At 39.9% G+C, this 12,202-nt stretch overlaps 1 protein-coding gene across 2 annotated transcripts in view; it reads left to right on the top strand.

Annotated features, from left to right (window-relative positions):
• The first annotated feature begins 214 nt into the window (after positions 1-214).
• Positions 215-12,202, top strand: part of MTUS2 (microtubule associated scaffold protein 2) — a 574,399-nt gene continuing 562,411 nt past the window's right edge. The window contains exon 1 of one of the 2 annotated variants that reach the window (XM_032879978.1): positions 215-250. The gene's annotated coding sequence lies outside the window, so the exon portion shown is untranslated. Of the gene's footprint in view, positions 251-299; positions 587-12,202 lie in introns of those variants that run through there. The other variant, XM_032879977.1, reaches the window with a different exon arrangement.

Here is a 12,202-nt window from a genome sequence, read left to right on the forward strand (position 1 = left end):
GGCGGCTGTCACCTCGGACCGCACCTTGGGAGCGAGGCACCCGGCTTGCGCGCCGCGCTCCGAGGCTCGGGCTTCGCCGCCGCCCGCGCCGCCGCTCGTCTTTGTCCGGGCGAGGCGGCCCGAGGAGCGGCAGCCGCGGCGGCCGAGCCGGGGCGCGCCCGGGCGGGCTGTCGGCGGGCCCCGGCCGTGGGAGCCGTTGGCCTCGGAGCGCCCGGAGCGGGGGCGGCGGCCTGGGCGGTGCCTGCGCTAGGTGAGTGCGGGGGCGCGGAGCAGGCGCTGCGGGCGCGGCGGCGGGCGTGGGAGGCCGGGGTGACGGCGCCGGCGGGCGCGCCGCAGGTGCGGAGGCGTCCCTGGCTGCGCCGCCTCCGCGGGCTCCTCTTGGCAAGTTTGTTGGGCGTCCCCTCCCTTTTCGGACCTCCGTGGCCGGTCCGGGGAGTCCAGACCTGTCGGTCAATAGAAAACTCGAGCTGGAGGAGGAGGAGGCGGAGGAGGAGAAGGAAGCGTGTGGGAACCGGGTCCCGAATGAGAGTCCCATTTAGGGCAGTGGCGGCTCCTTGGACATCTTTCTTGGCTCTTTTCCACCCAGGTGAGCGAATCCTCTCCCGCGCGGTCCCGCGGGGGTCGTTCTGGGTCGGCCAGCCTGTCTTGTGGATCGCGCCGGCAGGCAGGTGCACGGAGTTAGGGAGCGATTGCAGCCGGGCTCAGGGCGAGCGCAGTATTTATTCGGCTTTTCGGTCCTCCTAGCACTTCTTCTTTCCTGCCCACATCACCTGCTTGGGCGGAGGTATTGCGGCTCATGGGGCGCCTTCGCCGCTGCCAGGTTAAACATCCTCTGTTTCAGGAGGGGTGGTAGGTTAGTTGAGTCGAGTCCTTCCCCCCCCCCCCCACCAGCTCCAGCTTGGGATAATTTGTTCTGTGTCTTCGTCTTAATTTAGTATGAATGTGTTATTTCCTCTGAGCTTTATGATGGTAAAGCAGTGAAGCGGTTTGCTACATCCATTTTTCTTTCTCTCTCTCTCTCTTTCTTTCTTTCTTTCTTTCTTCTTCTTCTTCTTTTTTTTTTTTTTTCCATTCTGAGCCTGTGCACAGAAGGAATTTCAGGCACACAAGTGATGTTACTACCATTCTATTTTAAATACAAACATGGAAAGAAGTACTCTTGGCAGGGTACCAAAGACGCCTGTAGTCTCTGTTATGTAAGTGCTTTAAAAAATATTTGCTCATTGGTAAAGTTATAAAAGTGATTACCAGAGCATCTGAGGAGAAGGGTTGAAGATAAGTCAGAACTGTATTTTCAGACCAAAACTTTGCTTGAAGAGAAGCACGGTCTTAGCTTGAGGTACCCTTTAAGATAATATAGGGCCTTTTTGCTGAACTTATTAGACAGAATTGCCAAACATTAAAAAGTAAAATAGATTCTGTAAAGGCTATTAAGAAACTTGGTGAAAATTTTTGACTACTGATTGATAAAGATAAAAAAAAAAAGATCCCACAGATATCCTTTATGGCTTTCAAACTATTGAATGATTTTCTTTTAGTATCTGATGGAAACTTAGTAATTGTAAGCTCTCAGTTATTAAAGACCCCCCCAATAAAATCTCTACTCGTATTTATTGCCTTTTTTTTTTTCCAGGGAAGAAGAAGATAAAAGTAGAAAACATCAGAAATTCTGATGTCTAGGCACCCCTCTCTTGTGTCCCCACCTCAGTATTCCTTTCTGTTAAAAAAACTATATCGTGGTTTGGGTTGATGCTGAGGCATATGTAATGTTCGCTCTCTTGGTAATTCTCCTGTGCAGCCGGGGCTGAGACCGATGGGGTAGCACTGTCTCTTTTGATTTGTCAGTTTGTAGCCCAGCGTGTGGCTACAGGGGTGTAAGGTAAATAAAAAAAAAAAAAGTGGTTGAAAATTGGGGGAGAGGAAAATGGTATTGGAAAGAATTATAGCATGTACGCTTTCATGTTGTATCCAAACGCTTTCCTCGATGATTTTTTTAAATCTGCAGAAATCATTGTTGTTTGTCAGGGACCTATAATTTCATGTAAAACACATAAAGAAGTCCTATGTGGGACATTTCCTTGCGCCAAGGTAAGAATGAAGTTGAGAAGTAGTGTCAAGGTATTCCTTCTGTGTGCACGAAAAGATAATCAAGTCTTACAAAAAAAAAAACTAATTAAAAACTTAATGTAGACTAGTAAATGAAGTGCAAAAAGCTTTTTATTGTTTTTAAGGTTGGTAATAGACCTGGCTTCTGACTCAGTGCTTTCTGTCTACCTTATGTAATTCCAAATATTCAGTTCTTATGGATGGTTTATGAAGGCTTATGTAAGAACTACGACTATGCTTTTCCTACTCTGTGAAACTCCCTGTTTTGGCTATTACATAATTGACACAGTACTAGATTGTTAGAGCCCAAATAGGGGAAGGATGCACAACCCCAGCCCATGTACTTTTATAATGAATTGCTACTGCCAAATTAGTGGGAACGGCAGGGATGGAGGTTTGTGAAAGAGAGATAAGAATAGCATCTAGAGGACTGATGTAATAGAATGCTGTTATGCTTAGCGGTTTTCTAGAGATTTTAATGCTGCGGTATAAACCACTGTAGTCTTTTATTTCTCCCAGTAGAGGCGGATTTACCAGAAAGCTAATGAATCTTAAGCTTCAGGGCCCCTCATGCAGGCTTCTTCGGAGCCCCTTGGGAAGGCTACGAGCAGTGTGTTCACACGGTCATACCTAATTTTATATTTGCATTTTGGATGCTTTTTAAATAAGAACGACACTCTCCCGGCCCCCCTACCTCCCATCATATAAATGTAATGCTTTGCAAACTCAGAATCTGTTCTGGCTCTCAATTATGTTTGAATGTTAAGTTAACTTATAAAAATGCTTTTTCTTATTTTAACCATCTACAGTCTTATACAAAGACAAAAACCGAAATCTGGCCAATGTTGTAGTTGACCTGAAGAAGAGAGAAGTGCTATAACCCAGGGCTGGGGGCTGGTTACCTGGAGAACCAAACCTTTGCCTCGTGATTTTGCACAAATGGGGCTTTTTTGGATCTGGGTGTGAGTTGAAAGAGGAGAAAAGCTGAGATGGGAGTGGGGAAGGGAGGAAGTGGGTTAAAGCCTTTCCACATCTCAGAGGCAGGCTGCCAAGGGGAAAGAGTAAGAAATTACCGCAAGAAGCTTCATTAATAAAAAGTTAATAGGAAGAGATAACATCAGCTCCATTAGGAGATCTTTTTGTAAACTCCTCAGGATCCGTCTTTAATATGAATTTTAAATAGGGAGCAAACTCAGGGATGGAGAATATTCTGTGGGAAACAAGTGCATGTCAGGAGAACTCACATGCACTGTTGACTTGCCCCATTAGCAACCTGATTGTGTCCACTGCTGGAACGTTTGAAAGGGACTTGTTGAGAAGAGGGGAGGATTGTCCCTTTTTCTCTGACATGATTTCTACTTCCTATCTGAATTCAGATACCTTCAGATCTTATCTTCTTGATCCCTTTTGCACCAACCCTTAAACCCCATCCATCCATTCCTCACTCCCCTGCACAAAGACTCTCTCCTTGACTAAACTTTAGTGAGGCTCCTTCGAGGACCCCTCTTGACCCCAGCGTTGGCCTGTAAGAACTGCAACTTGTAGCCCACTCTTCCCACACCCCACCCCATACACACACTAAGACACTTGAAAAACTCTTAGCATGGCTTCTAGCAGCCTAAGACATGTTCCTGGGATGACCCATCCCCCCTTGAGTTGCTGTTTGAAAAAACCCAAGGCTGCCAAAAGAATTTACTCTTTGTACCAGCCAACACTTGATTGTGGGCCCTTGACTTCCCTTTCATTGAGCATTTATTGGAAAAACACAACCATAATCCTTTCTCTGCCCCTTTGAGATGTAGATGTATCTCCTACAAATCAGGAGTGTCTTTCTCAAAGACCTAAAAGCCATTCCTTTGAACTGTAATCATTAGGGAGAATAGGGCCTCTGTCTCCCAGTCTCTATGGGAGCCTAACTTTGACAAGTGCCAGTTAGCAGGTGCAGATGGCCTAATTGCCTTGACACTGACTCCTTGACTACCCCGCTCCTTGACTCTGCTTATATATTCTGCTTGTTCCCCCTTATTCCCCCATTCTTCTTCTTCTTCTTCTTTTTTTTTTTTTTAAAGATTTTATTTATTTGGCAGAGATCACAAGTAGGCAGAGAGGCAGGCAGAGAGAGGGGGGAGGAAACAGGCTCCCCGCTGAGCAGAGAGCCCCATGCAGGGCTCCATCCCAGGACTCTGAGATCATAACCTGAGCCAAAGGCAGAGGCTTAACCCACTGAGCCACCCAGGTGCCCCCCCCCCCATTCTTCTTTTAAAACACCCAGTCACCTCTACCTGGATGGAAGGTAAGCTCAGTTCTGTACTGAAGTCTCTTTCCCCCTTTGCAGTATATGCTGAATAAAATCTGCCTTTATTGCCCTTAGTGTCCAGCTTTGTTCTTCTTTTCTTTACTTTACTTTTTTTTTTTAAGATTTTATTTATTTGATAGAGAGCGCACAAGGAGGGGGAGCAGCAGGCAGAGGGAGAGGGAGACGCAGACTTCCCACAGAGCAGGGAGCCCGATGTGGGTCTCGATCCCAGGACCCTGGGATCATGACCTGAGCCGGAGGCAGATGACTAACCGACTGAGCCACCCAGGTGCCCCACAGCTTTGTTTTTCTATAATGGCATCCACCATATGGTCTAGAGTGTCTATATGGGTCTGGTGCTATTCTAGGCATTAGGTATTACAGAGCAGTGAACAAAACAGATGAAAACTGTGCCGCTGAGGAATTCACAGTGTAATGGGTAAATTTAAATAAATATTCAGTATATCAGGTAGAGATAGTGCTTTGGAGTAAAGTAAATCATGGAAGGACTATAGGGCAGGGAATTGCTGTGGTTGAGGAGAGTGGTCAGGGATATAGAGTAGAGCCCTGCAGGAGATGGAAGAATGAACCATATGGCCATATGAGGAGGGGCGTTTTGCTCTTTGGGGAACAGCTTGTGTAAGGCCCTCAGACCAAAACTCCCCTGGCACATGGGAGGAGCAGCAGGGAGATCTGGTGCTTCGGACAGCTGTGGGGGACTCTACTGCTGATGGCCAGTGCCTCCCCATAACAGCAGCCCATCTCTATAATTATGTTGTGGTGGTGTCTTGGGCCTACCCTTGGACACTCATCTTCAGCAGCCCAAGGCTGTGTCAGGAGAGTGGTGGTGTTGCTCTGGGGACTCTGGGTGGTGTGGTGGCTTGGCATTGGTTCTAACCGAGGGCCTCTCAGGGACTTGGAATCCAGTGTACACCATTACATGAACTGGGAGTTGGAGGGAGGTTGTTTGTCTTCATTGATGGTTCCCATTGGCTTATTGCAGGAAAGGGACCAGCAGGAAAGTTGCATTTCTGCCTAGGCTCCCTGCAGTTCCCTAAGAACAAGTAGAACTGTCCTGAATAAGGGTGTTGACAAAGGGAACCACATTACTCTTTCTTGGGGAATGTGGAGATGCTGAGAACCTAGAGCAACTTCTGAGGTGAAACTGAGCTGGAGACAACCCTGTGGCCTAAAGGAAGCTGGGGTTAGGTTTTGAGGAGGGGAATTTGCTCTTTGGCTGATGAGGCTGTTGTATGCCCAGATGACTGCCTGATACCTAGTAACCAAAACACATTGTGTACACACAGTAATTAAAGCTGTCAGTGGTGTATGTGATTAGGACCAAGCCAGTATTAACGACAGGTTGATATTGATTGATTTTGGGAACTTTGACTCACCCCGAGAAATGAAAAGCCAACATGGTGTATTAGCTTCTCTAAAGACGATAATAAGGGAAATAAATTTGTCCAGAAATAGGCTAATATTGATATAGTGATTTTAAATGCTTTACAAAAGCACAGTGGAAAAAATGGAGCATGGAGTCATGGATTACAAGAAATAACAAAACGGCAGAAGCAAATAACGAACACTTAATAGGGAAGTTAAATTTCCACACTTAACCAGACTATTACAGCAGAGTACTAATCTAAAAACCTAATATGAACACTATCTCTTAAATGCCAGTGTAGGGGAAGTAATCTCAAGTCATTCAGAATTAATTATTTTGTATTATGTTGTTTGAAATTACTCACTCAAAATAGCTTGTCAAGACAGGCAGTCTTTCTTCACAAACAATTGTCTTCTCAGGTTGGAAATGTTGCCACATATTAAGCCAAACATGTTTTTTGTCCCTAATGCTTATATCTCCATTAGTTATTTTCTGGGGATGCCAATTTGAGAACTGAAATTATATAAAGGAATACTTTGGTTGAAATTGATATTTGTAAGCCTAATGCATTTTTATGTTAGTGTTGCATTAATATCTTATGAAATATGTATGGCAGATACACCAAACATTACTTATAAATTGTACAGACTCCAACAAGTATTTCTTTAAACAGAATCTACATTGTTTTAGTTTAACTGGTAACTACTAATGAGCTTTATATGGAGTGAGATAATATGCTTCTACTAAAAGATTTAAGAAAATAGTTTAATATAACTACTTTGTCCTCTACCTCTACTTTGCATTGAAATTTTTCTGCTAGATTTTGGGGTTATTATTTTGATGACAGCCCAGGATATTGTAATGGAATATAAAAGTGAATTAAAGCTAATATCTCAGTTTGGAGAATTTTTTTTTTTAAAGCAGAGATGTCTGAAAATTGCCTTTCTCTAAGTTTGGGACTAGAGAGAGGCTAGTCAGACACTTACCTCAGGTGCAAAATTTAAAGAGTTATCAAAAAACTGAGCAATAAAAAGAAATGATATTTTAATGCCATCAAAAAATAAAAATTAGGGGCACCTGGGTGGATCAGTGGGTTAAGCCTCTGCCTTCAGCTCGGGTCATGATCTCAGGGAACTGGGATCCTGCATCAGGCTCTCTGCTCAGTGGGGAGCCTGTTTCCCTCCCTCTCTCTGCCTACTTGTGATCTCTCTCTCTGTGTCAAATAAATAAATAAAATCTTTTTTAAAAAAATAAAAATCAGTGCAAAAATTCATGATGAGCAAAATGCCAAATTTTTAAAGAGACAATATCAGTTTATTGATTTTTCCTTTGATGTCAGTCTCCAGTATGACATGGTACAGCACTGTTACTGATTATGTATTAATTTAAAATTTTGATATTTTGTTCATTTTGTATTTTTATTAAAAAAAATCTTTATCTTGGAGTCACATCTGGAATGTTAGAGTAAGGACTTTTTGTAAGTCTTCTCCTCCAAAATAGCAGTGAGAACAAAATTTCACTGAGGAAAATACTGTCAAAATAAACTATTTTAGAACTCTGGAATTGAATCAAAGAGTTGCAAAAATTCCAGGAGCATTTATTCAAGAAAATAGACTGACTTTCAGAACAGTGAACTTTGTAACATTTAAACTTACTCCCATTATCTCTTCCCAGCACAGTACCTTTGAAAACTAAAAGCTAGTGGAGGGGACAGCACAGGCTCTCAACTCTTCAGTAGCCCCATTATCAGAAAATTGTTATTATAGGACCTGTCTGGTAGCTATTGAAAACCTCCATTTTCAGAGCTTGTTTTTATTTTACTGGACTCAGGACTCATTCTGTGTGAACATCCTTAGAGCATTTGTTGAAAACAATTAGCAGCAATTGTTTAACTTGCAGGTGCCTGAGGCAACTGTACCAGTTGGGGTTGACAAGAGGTTGACCACAAAAAGGAATAATTGAGATAGGAGATATCCATGGGATTTGAAAAACTTTGACATATCTTTTGGTATCTAGAAGGCCCCTGTATATGTTCAGGTTTATACATATGCCCAAGAAAGACTTGAGAAAGCCCAAATCTGTTACCTCTGGCTGACACTGAGGCTCTGTAACAAACAAGAAGAAAAAGCTAAGGCAGAGTTATAAACTGTGTATCAGAGCATAGAAAGCATGTGTGAAAACATACATAGAACTCCTCAACAAAGGCTGTGAAACATCAGTTCAAAGCATTTAAAGAAATTTCTGGTTTATCATTAGCTTATCACTAAAGCAGACTGAGCAGAGACTTAAGCAGCTCCATGTGATGAACAGACTTTATAGAATTAGTCCAGGAAATGGACAAACAGCATCATCATTAACAAATCAACAAACACTAATGAAAAACCTTTCGTGGAGAATGGAATCTGATTTGCAGAATTGCCATGTTATTTAAAATCCAGTGCCATATTATTTAAAAACACATGACACATACAGTGAAACAGGAAAATATAGTCCACATACAGGGAAAAAAGCCAAATGTGTCCTTGAGAGAGCCCAGATATTGGACTTGTTAGACAAATGTTTTAAGTTAGTGAATATAAATGTATTCAAAGAGTGAAAGGAATTCATGTCTAAAGAATTAAAGTATGAAAATGATGTCTTACCTAATAGGGAATATTAATAAAAAGAAGAGTTACTAAAAACAAAACAAGTTCTGAGGTTGAAAAGTACAATGCCTGGAATGACAAAAAATTACTAGGTGGGCTCAACAACAGATTTAAATAGGCAGAACTAAGAATTAGTGAACTTGGAAGTAAACTGATTGAAATTATACAGTTTTGTTTTTGTTTTTGTTTTTTTGCATAATGTAAGTCCCAGAAGGAAGAGTGAGAAAAAGACAGAATCCTTGAAGAAACAATGGCCAAAAACTTGCCAAATTTCATTTAAAACATTAATCTGCATACCCAGGAATCTCCATGTATTCCAAGGAGGATAAACACAGTGATCTACACTCAGACAGTCAAACTTGTCAAAAGCTAAAAAAATAAAGTAGTAAGAAAGAAGTGAATCCTTGTGTACAAGGGAGTCTCAATAAGATTAATAGCTAGCTTTTCATCTGAAATCACAGAGGCCAGAAGGTAATAGGATGACATAGTCAAAGTTCTGAAAGGACCAATCAAGAATTCTATATGCAGCAAAAGTATCCTTCAAAAAAAAAATTAAGACATCTCAGAAAAATGAGATAATTTGTCACTAGCAGACTTCCCTACAAAAAATATGAAAGGGAATCTTTTTAGTTGTAACAAAAGAAACTTAGGCAATAACCCAAATTCATAGAAGAAGTATAAAAATGTAAGTAAGGGTAAGTACATAAGAAAACATAAAAGATAGTATAAGCCATTGAGAAAATAACTAAAAAATATATAATCAAAAAAACAACAGGGGATTTAAAATGGTATACTAAAATATTTAACTTAAAAGAAGGCAGTAATGGAGCAATAGAGGAACAAAAGGACATAAGACATATAGAAAATATAATGATATAGCTGATTTAAATTTTTTTATGTTACGTGTAAATGGACTAAACCCTCCAATAAAAAGGCCAAGATTGGCAGAACGAATTAAATAAGCATGATCTAATTACATTCTCTCTATGACAGATCACTTTATATTTAAACACAAATAGTTTGAAAGTAAAAGGATAGAATAAACTATACCATGCAAACAGTAACCAAAATAAAGCTGTAGTGGCTATCCCAATATTAGAGAAATTTACTTTAGGTAAGTTATTACTACAAAGGATAAAGAAAGTCATTACATATTGATAGAAAGGTCAATTTATCAGGAAGACATTACATTTACAAATAAATGTGCAAACAGCAACAGATTCCAAAATATATGAATTAAAAACTGAAAGAATTGAAGGGAGAAATAGAAAATTCAACAATAACAGTTGGAGATTTTAATATCCCACTTTGAATAATGGATTGAAACAATGCAGAAGTTCAACAGAGTAGAAGATTTGATCAACATTATAAACTAGAACTAACAGACATCAAAGAACACATAAGCATAGCAAAATACACATTGTTCTTTTTTTTTTTTCCAAAGAATTTTCATTTTTCCATTTGACAGAGGGAGATCACAAGCAGGCAGAGAGACTGGTAGAGAGGGGGAAGCAGGATCTCTGCTGAGCAGAGAGCCCAATGTGGGGCTCGATCCCAGGACCCTGAGACCATGACCTGAGCTGAAGACAGAGGCTTAATCCACTGAGCCACCCAGGTGCCCCAAAATACACATTGTTCTTAACTGCATATAGAAATTTTCCAGAATAGACTGTATTAGGTCATATAAGGTGACAGAACAAGTTTCAGTGAATTTAAGCATATTGAAATTATACAAAGTGTTTTCTGATCATGGTGGAATGATATTAAAAATCAATGGTAGAAGGGAATTCAGAAATACACAAAATGTGGAAATAACACACTCTTAAATAGCCAGTGGGTCAGAGAAGAAATCATAAGGGAAATGAGAATATACTTTGAGGTGAATGAAAACAGAAACATAATGTACTAGAACTTATGGGTTGCCCTAAATTGGGCACCTAAATTGGTGCTTAGAGGGGGATTTACAGCTGTGAATGCCTATACTAACAAAAGAAAAAAGTAAGAAAAATGAAAAGACAACCAATGGAATGGGAAAAATATTTAGAAACCATGTATCTACCAAGGGGTTATATACAAGAATATACACACACAAGAATGTGGAGAAAAGGGAACACATGTGCTCTGTTGGTGGGAATGTATATTGGTATAGCCATTATGAAAACCAGTAGGGGGTTACCCCCAAAATTAAAAATAGGACAATCACATGATCTAGTGATTCCACTCCTGGGATTATATCCAAAGGGAAGAATTCCAAAGAAAATGAAAGCACTATATTGAAGAGATATCTGCACCTCTATGTTCATAACATCATTATATGTAGTATCTAAGACATGGAAACGATGTAAGTGCCCATTAGAATAAATGGATAAAGAAGTTGTGATACACAGGAATATTATTCAGCCATAAAAAGAAGGACATCCTGCCATTTACAACAACATGGATGGAACTTGAGGGAATTATAATGCATGAAATAAGTCAGAGAAAGACAAATGCTATACGATGTCACTTATGTGTAGAACCTAAAAACAAATAAACCAAATCTAAATCACCCAAATTCATAGAAAAAGAGATTAGATTTGTGATTTTTGGAGTTAGTGTGGTGGTGAGGGGCAGAAGAATTGGATGAAGGTGGTCAAAATATACAGAATAGATACACTTCCAGTTATAAGATAAATAAATATTGCAGATGTAATGTGCAATATGATGACTATAGTTAACATAGTATATGAAATTCTTAATAGAGTAAATCTTAAGAGTTCTTATCAGATGGAAAAAACCTTTTTTTTTATCTGTATGAGAGATGGATGTTAACTAAACTTGCTGTGATAATTCACAATATATGTAAGTCAATATATTGTAAGTCATTATGTTGTACACCTTAAACTTACGCAATGCTGTATGTCAGTTGTAACTTAAACTGGGGTAAAAAGCCCAAAAACAAAAGAGGGGAGATCACAAATCAAACTTAACCTTTTACCTTAAGGAAGTAGAAAAAGAAGAGCAAATGAAAACCAAAAAAGCAGACGGGAGGAAATAATAAAGACTAGAGCAGAAGTAAATAAAATGGAGAATAGAAAACAATAGAAAAAAAAAATCAGTGAACCTAAAAATTAGTCCCTTGGAAAAAAACCAACAAAATTGACAAACCATTATCTGGATGACCAACAGAAAAAAGGAAAAGACTCAATTACTGAAATCAGAAATAAAAGGAGCATCACTATCCACCTTGGAGAAATAAAAAGGAACATATTATGAATAATTTTATGTCAACAAATTAGGATAACCTAGATGAAATGGACAAAGTCCTATGAAGACATAGATGACCATACTACTCAAGAAGAAATAGAAACTTTGAAGTAAACTATTAAAAACCTCCCACAATGCCAAGCCCAGGCTCAGATGGCTCCACTGGTAAATTCTATCAAATGTGTAAAGAAGCCTTAACAATAGTATAGCACAATCTCATATAGAAAATGGAAAAGGAAGGGTCATTTCCCAAATCATTGTTTGAGGCCAGTGTAACAAAACCATACAAAGTGATCACAAGAAAAGTACAGTTGAACCTGGAACAATGCAGGGGTGAAGGGCACCAACCTCCCATGCAGTTGAAAATCCACGAGTAACTTTTGACTCTCCCAAAACTTAACTAATAGCTTACCATTGGCTAGCCTTACTGATAACAGTCAAACACGTATTTTGTATGTCATATGTATTATACATACTTGTTATATATAATAAAGTAAGCTAGAGAAAAGAAAATGTTATTAC

This window comes from Lontra canadensis, unplaced genomic scaffold, assembly GCF_010015895.1.
Source record: "Lontra canadensis isolate GAN:19392208 unplaced genomic scaffold, GSC_riverotter_1.0 scaffold67, whole genome shotgun sequence".
Classification (NCBI taxonomy): domain Eukaryota; kingdom Metazoa; phylum Chordata; class Mammalia; order Carnivora; family Mustelidae; genus Lontra; species Lontra canadensis.